The sequence below is a fragment of the Oreochromis aureus genome, linkage group 18 (assembly GCF_013358895.1).
Source record: "Oreochromis aureus strain Israel breed Guangdong linkage group 18, ZZ_aureus, whole genome shotgun sequence".
NCBI lineage: Eukaryota > Metazoa > Chordata > Actinopteri > Cichliformes > Cichlidae > Oreochromis > Oreochromis aureus.
The window spans coordinates 31,299,324-31,316,588 of record NC_052959.1 but is presented as its reverse complement, the minus strand read 5'-3'; the positions used below and the strand labels follow the sequence as shown (position 1 = coordinate 31,316,588).

Below are 17,265 nucleotides of genomic sequence, written 5' to 3'. Positions count from 1 at the left end.
CGACTTCCTTTTTCATTTCTGACTTGTGTCTAATCTTTTCATCTACACTACTGTATGAGGTTTTATCTGCAGCTAGCCCTGCATTATCTGATGTTTCTGCTGAAACTGCACCAACTAAACAAAACAATAACACAATGTTAAATGTCAACAAAAATTAAATGTGAAGAGAGTCATCCATAGACCAGAAGTCTAAAAATACAGCGATCGGCATAAAAATAACCTAATTTTCGTCTACAATTATGACGATTTAATTCCCAACCAAGCAGATAAAACACAGAAGAGACGACAGATGTGTCAGCAGTGGGGCGTAGCAGAGGTACGAGTCACTTCTTCTCATCACAACATCTTTTGCAAAACCACACGTCCAACTGCTGTGCTGCACTTCAGCAGCATAAATAAACAGCACCAAAATAAACTTTATGCACAAGTTTACAGTCATTTGATACACAGTCATGCTTCCTTTAACAGGAAATTGAAACATCTGACTTCCTCATTCCTACAGGCCAGAGGACCACACTGACGGACACTGAGTGGATATCGAACGGCGGCAGCGCAGCCACACGAAGAGTCTCCTCAAGTTCAAAAGTTCCCACTGTGAGGAAGCAACTATTTCTGCTTTCAGTGCAGCTCGTGCACTCGTTATGGAGTCAAACTCTCAGCCAACACTTAGCATTTATACCTCCACACTGCTGTGAGCTGGTCTGTCAAACAACATAAAACAACTGGCTGTTAACTGTGGCTGCTGTCCAAGAAATCCACTTCCCTGTTTTGCACTCTTACAAAAGAAAAACTATGAGCTGTCATCTGCAACAGCTGTTCTAGTGTTATAAATAGAAAACAGAGCATTTAGCATTTCTTTTGTAACTATAACACAGTGGCATTAAACCAAGGGTTCACAAACACTAGCACACTAATGAAGTCCGCAGCAGTGCTGTAATAAATGTTAACTCTGTGTCATTTGCCTTTTATTTATTTATAGGCTTGAATAGAGAATTGGACAGGATATGCTGGGCCAAACGGAGTGAGGCGCTTGAACAAGTGGCCTAAAATATGCACTGGTGACACTGCAGTTACATTTTGTCAATGTCAAACTCCTTTTATGGTGATTTCTGGGGATTTAATAGGTGGCATTGGGCTGTATTGTACAGTTTTCTTGCAGATGAAAGAAACCACAAATGAATGCTTCAATGGAAAAGATTAAAGATTAGCAGTGGTGGGGCTAGCAGCAGAAATAGTAGCAGTCAGGGTGTGATCTCATCACTGCCCAACAGGAAACGCTCAATATAACATTGAGTGGGAGTGATTAGGGTCAACTGGGTGATGGGTTAAGGGGGATGTTTAAAATACTGTATGCAGCAGGTGTCGGCTTAGGTTTCAGGTGAGCCGTAAAAGCAGGACCTTGATGATTTAGGTAGACTACAGTGATGAAGGGGGGATGGGATATAGCACAGGATGCAGATAAAAAACATGTGAGAGAAGCAGCTGACTCAAGCTGACTGCCTGAACTCTTCATCACTTAAAGAAAAATATTTGTGAACTGCGTGAATACTGACACAGGCTTTCAAATCACATGAGACTCTATGGGGGATTTGCTTTCTTCTTTTAGAGTCAGCCTCAAGTGGACATTAGTGGAACTGCACCTTTTGGTACTTCAGTCCGCAGGCTGCTGTAAGGATAAGCCGCAAAACTCACCACATTAATGCAATTAAATGCAAATGATATCACACGCAACTAAATATATCCTTGAGGTTTCAGTTCACTGCAGTCACGGTAACTAAAACATACTTCCAACCTGCAAAGAAGTTATCATCTCGCACTTCCTTAAAAATGTAACCCGAGCTGCGTTCAAACATTGACACACAGTGTTGTGCAACACGTAACCAAATGTTTTCGGCTTATTTTGTTTCTTATTTTGAGTCCTAAAATCACATTTTTATTAAGTTGGGTTAATCTAATTACACCATCTTTTCTGAATGTCTGCGAACGCTAAAGCAGACGTTACTCTTATTCTGTGGTGTTTAGAGATGCAGAGAACGAGAACATGGGCCCAGTGTGTTTTTCCCTCTCAGGCCCAGCTGTGTTAAAATGTTTTTTCTTTCCTTCTTTGCAGTACGAGCAGTAGTGACAGTAGCATCAGCAGTGGTGACTCAACCTGCAGCTGTACCCATTACACACCTTCTCGTACACACACACACAGTTGTTCATGTGTGCTACACAGCAGCTGCAGCCTCCCATTGTTCTGCTTTATCTCTGCTCCCTTAAGTTAACCAGCCTGTTTCTCTATTACACACAGCATGATGCCTTAATTAAGACTGATGCAGGATTGTGTAAAAGTGATCCTGTTGATCTTATGACCAAACAATGAAACAAAAAATAAATAAAAAATATATAAAGAGACGGACCCTCTAAGACCTGCAAATTCACTTAGACAAAACGTCCCTCACCCCCTCATTATCAGTCCCTTAGTCCGTCAGGTACACAACAAGTATGTGGACACACACTGATAATCACCTATGACTCATCGTCCGCTTACTTTTGCATGAGTACACGATGTGTGTAACACAGACAGGGGTGGGTGAGGTATCATTGCTACGTGTCTGCTCTCCTCTCTGTAACGTATTCACAGTCACACACTGAGCAGCAGACAGCGGCGGTAACGGATGAGTCACCATCCTAACTTCTCATCAGGTTGCCGTTTGTCTCCAACCGGCAAAGATGAATGAACAGAGTCGGGGATGAATTTATGTCAGCCAATCAACAGCCAGACAGAGAACACGCATTACTACAAGACCCCCATTACCATGGTGATCCTGCAACACTCATGAGGAGGTTGCAGTAGAAAACACAAAATAAGAGGAGTGCGTAGCTATGAGTATTTAGCATATTTTTATCAGTGACTGGAACTGCAAATCTTTGCATTTTAATTAGATGTAAATGGGACCTTCATATGTTCATAGGGAGGGGGGGGGTCCTCTTACAGGGAACCTGCTGTAGTGGGCTGCCGTGTTTTCACATTAGTCCAGATGAGGGTTAGGGTTAGAAGTAAAGGAGGAGTCAGTCAGTTTCAATCTACAACTTCACTGCTAGATGTCACAAAGTCTTACATACTTGTCCTTTAAGCACTGATCACCGATTATTGGGAAAATTACAGAAACCAACCTCGTGTCTGAGACGTTTTCTGTGAATCCAATCTGATTGTAAATCTTAATAAAGGTAATAAAAAACACCCTCACCTGTAATAAGAGTCATTCAAAGGACTAAAGTATCCCCAGTCACATATAAACCAATCAAAATGCTCCATATATTATTTTTTTAAATTCAATTCGATTCTATTCATTTTTATTTATACAGCACCAAATCACAACAACAGTCACCTCAAGGTGCTTTATATTGTAAGGCAGACCCTACAATAATACATAGAGAGAAAAACCCAACAATCACATGACCCCCTATAAGCAAGCACTTTGGCGACAGTGGGAAGGAAAAACTCCCTTTTAACAGGAAGAAACAGCATTCTCCTATTTAAATATGTTTAAATGTTTTGTTTTATCTGCTTAACATTGTTTTATTACATTGCTGGTGCAACATCAGCCACACATGAAAGCTCATTATTGAGTGTCACAGACAGAAACATAACACGAGGGTGCAATGAAGACAGATCAAACCAAACATAAAGCAGTGTCTGGGTCACTGTGTAGGACTGTATAGCTGAAATGCACATCTGTATTAAGAGTTTCTACGTCACCTGACGTGGTCAGGGTCTCCTTTTACTTGTATTGTCAGATGAAGGCACTTTTAACAGCACATCTACAACACAAGCAAACACATCACCAAGGTGATGCTGGTCCAGCTCTCTTTTCATGTAGAAGAAGGGATGATTTGTTTCCAAGTGCCTCCGTCTTAGCATTAGCACTCTGACCGAGGGCTAACACCCTCAGCCAAAAACAAACACTTCCCAGAGCTTGTCTGCTGACATTTTAAGCAAACTGTCAGCTTAGGTAACTATTCATGCTGTGCTCCACACAGAAAAGCAATCAGAGCATTTAACGTGTCACCCTGGAATAAATCCCACCATCTTGCCACTATAATATCAGAATCGATGGGATTCATTTTGAAAAAGGCGTTTTAAACCATCTATCCCTCACCACAAATGTTATTATTGTCTGTTTGAATTTATACTGAGGCTGTGTTTGCAAACGTGCAGAAATAATTAATGAAGAGATGCAAACGAACACTATAAAATCTCTATATGTTAATTATGGAATATCAGTGGAAATGATGTGAACATGCTCAGCCATATTCTTAAATTCTAATCTCACGCAGAGTTTCGTAAACCCACTCTGATGATTAACCCCAACCGCCCACCCACCAAGATCAATTACACTCACTCCCTATCTGCTATCGCCTTTGAAGCATCAAACTGTAAATCTTCCCATCATTGGGCAACAGTGAAAAAGACAGTGAGTCAGTTTAGAAATGGAAATCGCCTCTGCATTCATCAGTGATGTCCAACAAACTGCTGCTACAGTAAACAATTACAATCACAGTTATTTTGGCCACGGCTGAGATCACAGTTAACGGGACTGTTTGTGGACTGACTGGGTTTATTGAACGCATCTCTTTAACTGTTGTGACGCTCCCTTGAAATTTGATTGTAATTCATCTGAAATAGGAATGGAAATAAAGAACGCAAGAAAGAAATGGAGTAAACATGCCAAAGCCCAGCAGGACCAACGGGGTCAGAGCAGTGTTACGAAATGCAGAGCAGCACAGTGCAAACTTTATCTTCATTATCTTCTTTTAATAATTGTTAAAGGAGGGAAGTGTCAGTGAAATCAGACTAATTTCACAACCCTAGGTGTGACGCGCCCTCGCTGCACACCTTTACTTGCTGTGTCAGGTAAAAGGTTGATTTCAGCAGTAAGTCAACACAAGTAAAAAACTCCCACAGACTGCAGATTCCTGTATGTTGACTTCAGCTGTTGGTGGGCTCAGAGCTGTAAGACTGCAACCCATGAATGTCCTAACTATTCGTTGCTACAGTGCATGAACAGTGCAGGCGACAGTTTGCCAGAAAATCATTAAAATTGTCCAACAAAACCTTCTTTAGGCAAATAATGCTGTTTGTCATTTCTGCATTGGTTTCATTGTGATTTCAGGTGAAGTAATTATCATAATTAATCATTACAGTACTCGATTAATCAGTTATTTCAGCACATCGCTGCAGCACAGTCCAATTCCGATACAGCACCACCACAACTGAGGCGCCATTCACACACAAACCGTCATCCGCACACACAATCCACAGCGTCACATTACCGAGAAACGAAGGGGAGAAAAAAACACAAAGTACACGCGCACAGACACACACACCCTCCAAAACGCATCACGTTTTAATCGTTTATTGTCATTTTTTTCACGCGAATAAACAACTAAACCAAAACCCGAAAGACTGTCCTCCTCCTCTCCATCCTATTGATACGCAAGGTGGCATCTCTCCCATCCACACCCTACACCTAATGCGCATGCGTGCCGCGGCAAACAAAGGACCAGACAATTAACCGGCGGGGCACGGCTAATAAAGTTTGACTCGCCGAGCAAGCAAACAGATAAATTCGACGCAGCGGCAGAAACAAGAAGACGAGTGAAAAGATGAACTCTGTGTTTGTGCGGGAGGGAATGCAGCTTAGATTCTCCATGAGCCACCCTCCTCCTTCTCCTCCTCCTCCTCATCATCATCATCCCACAGAGGCTCCTCAACACCCCCCCCCCATCCCTCCTCCATCCTCCTTCTGAGTGCAATAAAACGAGAATATGAGATCAATAATTCATCTGAATCATGACACGGACTGATGTGGTTAGAGAGTGCATGTGATAGGAGTCACTGAGTGCGTGCGTGTGCGTGTGTGCGCGTGCGTGTCGTATTCAGGCAGAACGGTGTCACACCTCCACAAAGACAAAGAGGTGGGGCGAGCAGAAGAGCACTCTTCTTATTTCTGGATGTTCAACTGTTTACTGGCTGCAAATTATGAGGGGGGGCACCCCCACCCCACCCCGAGCCCCAAATCCCCCCCTCCCCTCTGCGGTGCGGAGCAGTCTGTGGAAATTATATAATCATAAACGATATCAAAGCAATCAATAAATAATAAAGAGCGCGATCCTCGATCGCACTTTGAGCGCAGTCGAGGTGATTTTTGCTTTTTTTCCTCAATAAAAGTGAGAAAAACGAGACCGTGTCTGAGCGCGTGCTCTCCCAGACTGTACACACCCCTTTTTAAACTCGTGCACATTTTGTCGCCTGGAAAAGAAAAAGAGAAAAAAAAGAGCACAGAAGAAAACTGAATTTTACAGTTTTCTAATTTCCCGTTTTTTAAAAAATATTTGATTTCCTTCTTTTTTCACGATATCTCCACGTCCTTTGTCTCATCCCCTGCACTCGCTCCGCGCGGCTCTCCAAACGGAGAGATGGGAAAAGACAAAAGGAATAAAGAAAATAAAAGAGCCACGAGCATGTGAGCGGCTCCGTGGGGCAGTAAAAGAGGAGAGTGGGGCGATGGAGTGGCTCTTACCGTGTGCACTGAAGTTCCGACGCGTTCTCTGCGCTCCTGGCAGCTTCAAGTAGCGGCTGCTGGATTTTTTTGCGGCTTCTCCTGCGCGCCCAGCGGCTTGTGCCTGCTACACGGTACGGCTCCGCGGCGATCCTCCGCCTGCGCGCACACGCATCCGTACGCACGTGCACGCGCGAGCGGTGTGCACTCAGAGCAGAAGCGTGAAGAAAACGTACCTGTGTGTTCCTAACGACGCGCTTTATTAAAGCTCTCTGGTGCACGCGTCTTTATTTTCATTTATTTCTTTAGGATCATAAAACACTTAATGCTGCTTTATGATCATTTCATCACTGCTGTGCTGCTGCATATGTGTGACCGAGCAGTGTCTCCAAACGTAAAGCTCATGTTTTTTTTTCTTTTCTGAGTTCAATCCTTTACACAAAATGATTCATTTTATTTTATTTATGTATTTAGTAGAAAACATTTACTCAGATATTGTTGGGAACGGAAATTTCTCTCTGCGCTTCTTTTAGTTGCAATACTTCATTCTTGCGCTCCGTCTTTCGTCAGTCGTTGCTTTAGGGCGCCCCCTGCTGTTCACTTTACTCACGTGTTTCCGAGGACTTGGTAGGCCGGACGGACTTGTTGATGCACAGACTGAAGAAACTGTCATTTGTTTATTGGGCCAGATTTTACAAAATAATAATAATTATTAAAAAACTCAACTGGTTTCACATTTTAGGAAAAACGGTTGACTCCAAAAATGTTGACCTGCTTCTCAATGCTCCATAGTTGATATTTTAATGTTTAATCTGTGAGGGCTTCAGAAATATTAAGTCACTGTGTTTATGTGTATGTGTTTACATCTGTTTAAGTACAGTAGAAAAGTTTGGTGAATGTGTAATAATATTTTCATAACATATTTTCTGTGCGGCATTACCTAAAGTTTGACACTAGATGGCAATGTTTGCAAAGAGTTGATGCTTTGCATTGTTCCACACAAGGGCGTGGATTTGGTTTTGGCATTGGTGGGGACGGATGATTCAACCACCGAACACTGCCCCGTTCCTTTTTTTTCCTTTTTGTCTTTGCTTCTTGATAAAAAAAAAAAAGGAGAAATATACTTGCCTACATATGTTATTCTACATGATTTTAAACCATTTAAAATTGCAATTCATAGTTTTATATGTGAATTATATAATGTTAAATTACTATTAAACAAATGACTGACTAAGTATTTTAGACTAGTTCAGCCATATTCCATATAAATCAGGTATCATACAAAAATAAAAAGTTTCAAATACAGTCATGACAATAAAAGAAGACGATATAACAAGAAGTTATATCGTCTTGATGCATGCTCAGTCATCCAGGTAATTAATTTTCCAGAAGCTGAATCTGTTCATCTGGACGTAGCGTTTTGTGGGAGAAACATTTCGTCACTCATCCAAGTGACTTCTTCAGTCTCAGCTGACTGCAGGTTTCCTCAATCTTATAAACAGTACATTTGCATAATGACTTAACTTCAGTTATAGTACACCAACATCTCTTACACATTAGCACTAAGGGAACACTGAATGACCTGCTGGTTTTTGTCCATAAAACTACTCATCTAAGATTACCACAAAGTAAAAGATCTCTCAGCAAAATTATGCAACATTTTAGGCACTATTGCCCCGATCAACTCAGTGAGCTGGGATTTTTTATTCTAAACATGAACTACTGTTACAGCAACAGACATGGACTACTGGTGCCCCACACAACAACTCAATGTTCACTATGTGAAGGAGCCAAACACATGCCTTCTCCTCTCGTTAATCTATAGCACCAAACCATCAGTCAGTCACCTGTGACCTCGCCTCTTCACCTCTGTCCGCACTACAACATGGCAGAGCTGCCTCTGTCACCTGACAAATAACAGTGAGACATTCCAAATACATGCAGTCACACGTGTTCAAATACAGTAATGAACCAACAAGTCATCATCCAATTTCACCTGTGATCTTGTATCACCATTGCTCTCTGAGCTTTGTGTTGGTTCTTCTGTCACCTGACAAATAGGACATACATGACAATAAGAATAAAATGTGGAGCTGCTTCAGTGTTTCTGTCAATGTGTGCAGATCTGGACTCATCAGTAATGTTTGTAGTGTGAGTGCATTTTTAAACCAATTTGTGCAAACTGCACTACAAGGTGGAATATTTGCAAAATCATGACTACCTCATGATATTTTGTCTCAAAAATTAACCCTATGAATATGTCAGTGCCATTAGGATGAAATTATTGTGTCACCAACATTTTAACGTTAGACATATAATTTTAACAGCCTCTGTAAACTAATATCCTGGCTTGCTCGAGGCTGACGTTTTCTCTGACAGTTTCAATCAAAATTAGAAATGCTACTCTGAGACTGAGAGAACTAATAGTGCTGCCTGCTGTGCAGTTAGTTTCCAACGTTGTTCATGGTTACATACAATTTTAGACTGATGTGGGCCAAAGCCTAGCATAGCCTGTAACGTTATTATGACGGACACATTTTATGAGTGAACTTGGCTTTAAGTGACTTACAGGTTTCTTTGAAAAATACTTTCTTATATCCAGGTTCTTCCTTGTTGCTGTCATCCTCCTCTCCTCCTTGCAGGTCCTCGCAGCGCAGGTTCGCTGCTGCTGAAACTAAACAGAGCTCCCTGAAAAACACAGCCAATCACATTGGCCATATTTGTCACATGACGTAGGACTCCAGTAGAGAACGGTTTTGTTTTTCTTTACTCGAAGAGATCAAATTATTGGTGAGGACAATTCAATAATCGCTGGATATTGGTGGGGACATGTCCCTTCCGTCCATGCCAAATCTACACCCTTGGTTCCACATAAAACCAGAGCTAAAAAGTTAGCTCAACTAAAATAAAAGGAGGGGGACATTTATTTTGTAAAGCTATTAGTTTCCTTTCAGAGACTTGCTCTCCTCTCTGTCACATCTCAGGGGAATCTCGTCCTTGTCAGTGTAGACAGCAGGGCTGTCGGTCACCTCACAGTGTTTGCAGGTGAACTTATGACCTTTAACCAAAGGCTTTAAAAAGTTTTAGTTTTTGACTCCTTGAATCATTTGAATTCAGTATTTTCACATGAACTGTTCAAAGTAATCCTTCAAAAACAATAATTAAAGAATAATAATAATTAGTGGTTGTAACATTCACCTCATCTGTGAACGAGCACAGATTCAAGAGTGGTCACAAGCTTCTCTACCCCTAGCTCTGATCCCACGCCCAGATAAATGTGAGGGTTGGATCAGTAATTGCATGCAGTGTAAAATCAACTCCTTTGGAAATAAGGCAGCAGCTAAAAGTATGTTTCTATTAAAGAAAAATTCTTATTTATCGTATAATTGGCCTTGGTGCAGCTCCTCAGTTCATCGTTCTTCTGTGACCAACAGGCTTTTAGTGCTTCTCCCTGTAAGCCAACTTTTCTCTGATTGGCTGCTTCTCATAAGCAGAGGGTCAGAGTTGTTTGCCCGAGAAGATCATATTAGATCACATGTCACTGGCATCATGCCGAGTGTTTGGCTCATAAGGATTACTTGCCTTTATTCTGACCTAATTTATTTGAAAGTAGTTGCGATGGTTAATGTGAGCATCCATCACTGAACTGTATAAATATCACAGAGAAAAAGGAAAACTACAATAAGTCCACTTTAAGTATATTTTCATATGCACAACTTAAATGTGTTGTTGTTGCCTCTGCAATGTCACATTGAGACTCAGCAGTTTGTTATCAACATCTCAGCTCCTCCAGAGGGATTCCCATGGTGAAGACCAACAAAGTGCTGCCCCCTCCCCTCCCTCTGGCAGGAAGTGTATTGGGATTAGGGAGAGGTCAGTTTGTTCTGGGAGATGCAGTGGCCTGACTTACCCGGCTGTACCTGACCCCTGCACAGAGCTGCTGATAAATCCTGCATGTTCTCAGATGATCCCACTGCCTATGAACTACAAGTGACCCATCACATCCCATAGTCCTTCCTTTCTTTCCCAACATTTAGTGCTAAACCTGAGTGCACTCAGCACATACCACCAACAGGAGGCCAGTTTTAAGGTGGCCTGCACCTTTTGTACATGTAGGAACTCTTTCAGAGTCTTTTGTGAGGAATAAAAGAGTATCTGTTCTGAGCACCCTGTAAAAATAACTGGGTCCAGCCAACACTGAGTGCATAAACTCAGAACAAGCAAGACAAAGAACAGCAGACTGAAACAGCAAAGCCATCAGCAAAGCCAAATTCATCAGGGTCAGGTCCACAAAGACAAAGGTAGTTGCATCTAGGCATCACGGTTTTTCACTCCTGAGTTAATGTGAATGCCACATGGCTACTGTCGGCTGCTCTTGTGCCACAAGGGGTCACCAAAGCAGGTAGGTAGGAATCGTGTCTCTGATAGGAATTGAACCAGCAACCTTTCATGTGTGACATAATGCATGTTTAGCAAATGGCTAAAATCCTACCCAACCCTAAACCTACACCTAAACAATTTCCTGGCAGCCTGGTGGATGTCAAGAGGTTAAAACTCTTTATTTGCATCATTTTATTTTAATCTCCTCAGTTATAAAATTACCGCACATGTAAACAACCTGAGAACAGACCTGCAGTTTATAACGATGCATTTGATGATGAGAGGACCAATAAACAGCAGTTTGACAGCATTTGGCTTCCTGTGCTAGTTTTTTAATTTGCAGATGAATCATCTGCTTGAGTGCACTTTCACACCTTATCATCTGGGGCCGAGCAGCCACTCATTGGTGCACAGTGAACTGGAAGATTAACTGAAGTAAAGATATGGCCTGAGGTTAGAAGAAGAAACGCTTTCAAACATCAGAGTTTAGTTCAAAAGGAGCTTTGATGTTGTGGTGAAGATGAGTCACGACAGACAAACCGCTGTTAACAGCATCATTTAAGCATTAATTATACCGCACACAGTTTCCTGATTGTTGTTTAAAAACATGATAGAAAATGCTACACGAACTCATTTTGCTTCCTCAACCCAAATAACAACTGGGGAATATTAAATTCACCCAAACAAGCATTGAGCTTTCTGTGATTTATAAGAGCCCACTTCTTCAGTTTCAGCGAATCTAATGTCGAACTTCTGAGAAAGACCCATTAAAGAACCTAGAGGAAAATTTGTGGTTATGTATTACACTGAAATGTCATTTCGTCCAAATATTTAGGGTTCTGCCTCTGTCCGTCTGTTTGTTTGCTTCTCATGTTGTGCTAGTGTTTTTTGCTACAGTTCAAACAAATTAAAACAAAGCCATCAAATCCAACATTTCCAGCCTGTTATGGTTACAGCAAACCTTTAAGTTACAAAATCGTGGGAGAAAATTAATTTGCAATCTCTGCTTTTGAAAAGGGCAAGGTCTTTAAAACAAACCTGCCAAAGAACACTTACTGTTTCAAAGCATTTGCGGGACCTCTGCCTCTTTATAAGGGCTTAATAGTAATAAGCAGGCTCGTCACGACCTGCCCAGACTGAAAGAGTTTGCTGCGTCATAATTTGCTGGTAAGTAGTTAAGATTAGATTTAGCCTTCGGTGTAATCACAGGGAGGTGGAGACAAGCTTGGCTGAAAGTAATTATCAAACGCTGTCTCTTTTTCTCCTCCCCTCTCCTTTCTTATTTACTCTCAAGTCCTTCAGAAGTTTCAGGAATCCTTGAAGGAGACTAGCGGTTCTTGAGGGGGTTCATGTCTGTCTGATGAGGCTTTATGGTTATTAATGGGGGGGATTAGGAGTTACTGAGGCTCGTTTAATAAGATCGAACCTTTTTTTGGTTAACCAAGGCAAAGTGGTCCTTCACATAATACAGCAGTTTGTGTTTTGTGGCCTAAAGTGTGTAAAAGTAAGAATATTGATGAAGGTTGGGATTAAAAATGTAATAAATAAAACTTTGTTTACCAAAGATTTCCTCAAAGCACCTTGCACGGTATGTGTGACCGTAACCCTGCAACGCCAAGTGCGTCGTGTTTGTCCGTTTTTGTGAGTTTTTTTAAAACTGCTACATCGTCAATGTTTTGTTCGCTGAAAAACTTCAAGGAAAAAAAAACATCGTGATTGTGCTTTGTGAGCTTTTGCAGCATTTTTCTGTTTGCTGATGTTTTTTGAAGATTCAGTGCATTTGATTTCCCCGCCACCGTATTATATGGTTGTTTATTGGTTTTCATTTTAAAAAAAAAAAAATATTATTGGAGCTATTTGTTCTTTATTTTTATTGTTTTGAAAATTGCTAAAGTTTGTTGTTGGTTTACTTGTATTTTGGGGGTTATTCACAAGTTTTATTTGTAGGTTAATACTTGTTTCATTGTTTTGTTGTTTATCTTGTTAAGTCAGTCAGTAAGAGCTGTAGGGCCATTTTTCTTTAAATAAAGAGACTGGTATAGGACCAGCATGCACTGGGGTGGGCCTATGTTTTTCTTACCAGAGCAGGAGAAACAGCAGGAAGCAACAAAAATTGATCTTTGCTTGCCAAACTGGATGAATAAACCATAAAACGCAACTTTCAGGTTTGGACAGTGGACTTCTTTTGCCTGCGTACAAAATGTTACCTCAGTGCAGCAGTGGCTTGTAGATTTTTAAATTGTTGGATGTTTGGTTGGTCAAACAAAAGGAATCGCCGCTACATATATTTTTCCAAAATTGTCACCTGTTAAGTCAGAGGAATGAGTCAAACTATAAGATAACACTGAAGCAAAAGAGCTCTAATTCACTGGACTTCATTTTAAATTGAATGCTGTTTATTCCACCTTAATAATTTAGCAAACCTTACATTAAAAATTTAGATGCTTTTTATTGGTTAGAGCAGTTCACACAGTAATTTTATGCCTTGAGTGAAAAAAAAAAATCAGTTTTCCAGATTTGTGTGTACAGTTATAGGAACACTGGTTTTATTATTACATAGACAACAACAACAAAAAAACATCACAAAATTGATAAGAATTGGAGCGCAAAACAACAAAAGTGAATCAATGATCACAAAACTACTAAATTATGGATTTGAAGGTAAACACTGTGCAGATTGTTTCCTACTTTAAATCTGAAATTATTTAATGAAACAAGTTTGCACAACTACCCATCTCAACATGCAGGTAAAAAAAAGTACAAATAAAAATAAATAATAAATAAAAGTAACGTTAAAAAGTTGTGCACATATTTAGAGCATTGTTTGCATTTACAGTATTTAGGGCTTTGTCAAATGGCCAGAGTTACCTGATTTTCCTGCTCCTCGTCTCTTCCAGTGTTTTATTTTGCCACAGTCAGTCTTCTGCTGTCTCCGTCTTCCTCGCAGCGTGATACCGGCTGGAGGATGTCTGTTTTGGCTTCACCACTGACACAGTCCTGGAAGAAAATAATTCCCAGTCCGGTTATCTTACATCTTTAGGAGAAGTCTAAAAGAGTCACAGGAAATGTTTGTCTTCCTCATCCTGTTTTGGGCACTTGGAAATTTCAAGATGCTGGCCAAGAATCAAACAACAAGAGAGAACTGACTCTTATAATCCTGCAGTATTGGTAAACCATGAGATGATCAGTTCCAGATTTCAGACACATTTCTTTATTTCCTCTCTCAACATTAAACATTGTCTTCTAATTTGTCTCTTAATAAGTTGATTCTCTAACACTAAACACATTTTTCATATGATTTATTATTCATCTGGTCCCCTGTCACATAAACCACCCTGTCAAATCCAAATCCAGATCATAATGTGAACAGAGGTCGGTGAGTTTTGTAAAACAATAAATAAGAAAATGATGAAAGGATTACAACAATGCTCACAGAGAGAATCGCTTCTCTGTTTTACATGAACATCTGCAAATTTTGGCCCATGGCTTCTTCAGCAGCTGGTATTTAAATGTCGTTTAACCTTTCCACTAATGTCTGACTGAGGTTTCATTCCTATGACTTTTATAATCAGTCACAGAAAAACAAAAACAACAACCTGCAGGGCTGAAAAATGAAGTCAACACAAAAACACCAAAAACTGCAGATCCAGGTTCTCATCAGTCTCTGTGCCGTGTTACAATGACTATCTTAACAGCAGAAATATGCATATTTGTAACACAGTTGATTTATTTTTTCTATATGTAACTCATGTCGGCTGTTAGCCCTGGCATAGATTAGCCTCTTTTCCAGTGACATCTGGGACAGCCTCCAACCCCGACACAGAATTGGATAAAGGAAGAAAATACATGGATTCTGCTGGGCTCCACCTCTGCTACTAAACTGGACCTCTCAACCATATTTGTTGCACTTTTTGGAGGATTTTTAATGGAAATGTCAGAAAAATAACAAAGCTTTTCTATGCAGTCAATCATCCAACTGTGATCAAGTGGCAGGTATCAGTGTGAAGCACAAACACAGTAGGCAGATGCACCTTGCTTTCAAAGATAGATGGTGTGAACTAAAACTTTGCTTTCCTCCCTCTGAAATGTTTGTAGCGCTGTCAACATGTATAGTGTACACTACAGTGTACACAAGGTATCCCACAATGCCCTGCAAATAGCAGTGTACACACATCAAGCATTGGGTTGGCAATGATGGATGAGAGCATCGTCACAGCATAAACGATCCACACACAATTAATAAACAAGTGCTGTCTGAGAAAGTCCACATTTACACCTGAAGTTCTAACACAGGTAAGTGTGAGAGTGTATTAGTGAGCGGGCTGACACATGTAGAGATTACACCGCTAAGTGGTTCAGCAGCTTCTCGTCACTCAAGAGAAGGATCAGTCTTTCACTCATAATCAGCGCTCACAGATCAAATCTCAAAAATTCTTGACAGGGAGGGTCAAGACCAGAAGTCGAGGCATGTTCAGGTTAGTGTGAATTTGCAGAGGTGGGCTGAGCTCAGTGCTCCCATTAAATCCAGTTTGACCCTGGCTGTGAAATCCTCAGGAGCTTAAAGACCATCGCTACAGGGAACGAGCGTTACTTAACCTCTGACACGGCCGCAAATTAGAGGTCAAGGGTTGCTGAGATGACAGAGTCCAGACAGGTGACCGGCACCGGCGTCTCTGAAAAAATAAGAGCGAGAAGGAAGTGAATGAAGAATGTACAGCTCGAGGTATGAGAGGGAAAACTAATCCCTGTTGCTCCACAGTCTTAGCTGATTTCTTGAAAATCCTCCATCAGTGTTCTACATTAACACAGAGAAAACCACCTGAAGGCAACAGCACAGTTTTACGTGCTGCCCTGCTTCCATTTACTGCTCTTTGCACTCATTCAGACAGGAATTACTGAAAGAAGTTTTTGTATGTTTTATTTCTAAGCAAGCACTGATTTAACGAAATGGGAGAGTAAAAACTTTATGGTAAAAGAAATTTAAGCCGATGTACATAGCACGGAATTAGGACTTGCCTTCACTAATGACAATTAAGAGGGTTAAAGTTGGAAGTAATAGTTTTTTGATTGATGAAACCACATTATTAGCACTGTTTCCATGTTTGTTCCCAGAGGAAATTTTTACCAAAAGCCTCTGAAAATCTAACAAGAGATGTTAATCGTTCGATCGCTCAGCAGCTCTGGCTTAGAGGCCTTTTTAAACCCCTTAACTTCTGGAACTATGTGCAGTACAGCTGTTCATCAGTCCACCAGCACTCTCTCACAGCTGAGTCTGACACAACAGACAGACGTGTTAATTGCATTTTACTCTTTTCAGCTACCCAAAATTAAAAAATACTATATCCTAGTACCCAAAAGCTCCTGGTCCAGCATTGGCCTAAATTCATCATGCCTGGCGTTTGTGAAACAGAGCTTCATTTGTTCCAAAGCTTACATTGGCTGGATCTGCAGTAACTCTCAACCCAGATCAGTGTATGAGTCAGAACCCTTAAAATTTCCCAAATCTGGCAGCTTTGCATGACTTCTGGTGCAAGAACACACTCTCAGCTGTAGACTTGCCAACATACTTGGCCACCTTAATGGCCTTTTTGCTGGAACATGTGGAATTAGCTGGTTAGTGCATTCCTGCTTTACCTTATTCAACTTTCTCAGGATGATATGTCAGAAATCTATTTTCTCCTTCTTTTAAACCGCATTATTTCTTCTTCTTTTCTGTGGTTGCCTCACATTTTATTTCCACTCCTACGTGAGCTGCTGACAGTCACAGGATTGTGCACCACATGCATCATTGTGGTTTTGGTATTGCACAAATTTAAAACAAGCACACAGTAATACAAAGAGTCCACAGTGAAAACATTTCAGAAGCACCTTAGAAGTTGCCTGCATCTCACGAGGTTATGATTAGAAGCATTGAGAAGCAGCTAAACTCTCTTAATGTAGCCTGAAAAAAAGAACCAGTGGGCAGCACGGTGGCACGGTGGTTAGCACTGTTGCCGCACAGCAAGAAGGTCCTGAGTTCAATTCTACCATCAGGCCGGGGTCTTTCTGTGTGGAGTTTGCATGTTCTCCCCGTGTTTGCGTGGGTTCCCTCCGGGTACTCCGGCTTCCTCCCACCGTCCAAAGACATGCAACTTGTGGGGATAGGTTAATCGGATAATTCAAATTGCCACTAGGTGTGAATGGTTGTCTGTCTCTGTGTGTTGGCCCTGTGACAGACTGGCGACCTGTCCAGGGTGTACCCCGCCTCTCGCCCTATGACAGCTGGGATAGGCTCCAGCGACCCTGAAAAGGATAAGCGGAAGCGAATGGATGGTTTGCAAACATTTTGTGCCTAAAG

General features: G+C 41.1%; 1 protein-coding gene across 1 annotated transcript in view; it reads right to left on the bottom strand.

Moving 5' to 3' along the window:
- basp1 (brain abundant, membrane attached signal protein 1) overlaps nucleotides 1-6,721 on the bottom strand; it is a 50,318-nt gene extending 43,597 nt beyond the window's left edge. Inside the window, exon 1 of the mRNA XM_031735176.2 lies at nucleotides 6,570-6,721. The gene's annotated coding sequence lies outside the window, so the exon portion shown is untranslated. The remainder of the gene's footprint in view (nucleotides 1-6,569) is intronic.
- Nucleotides 6,722-17,265: the final 10,544 nt, after the last annotated feature.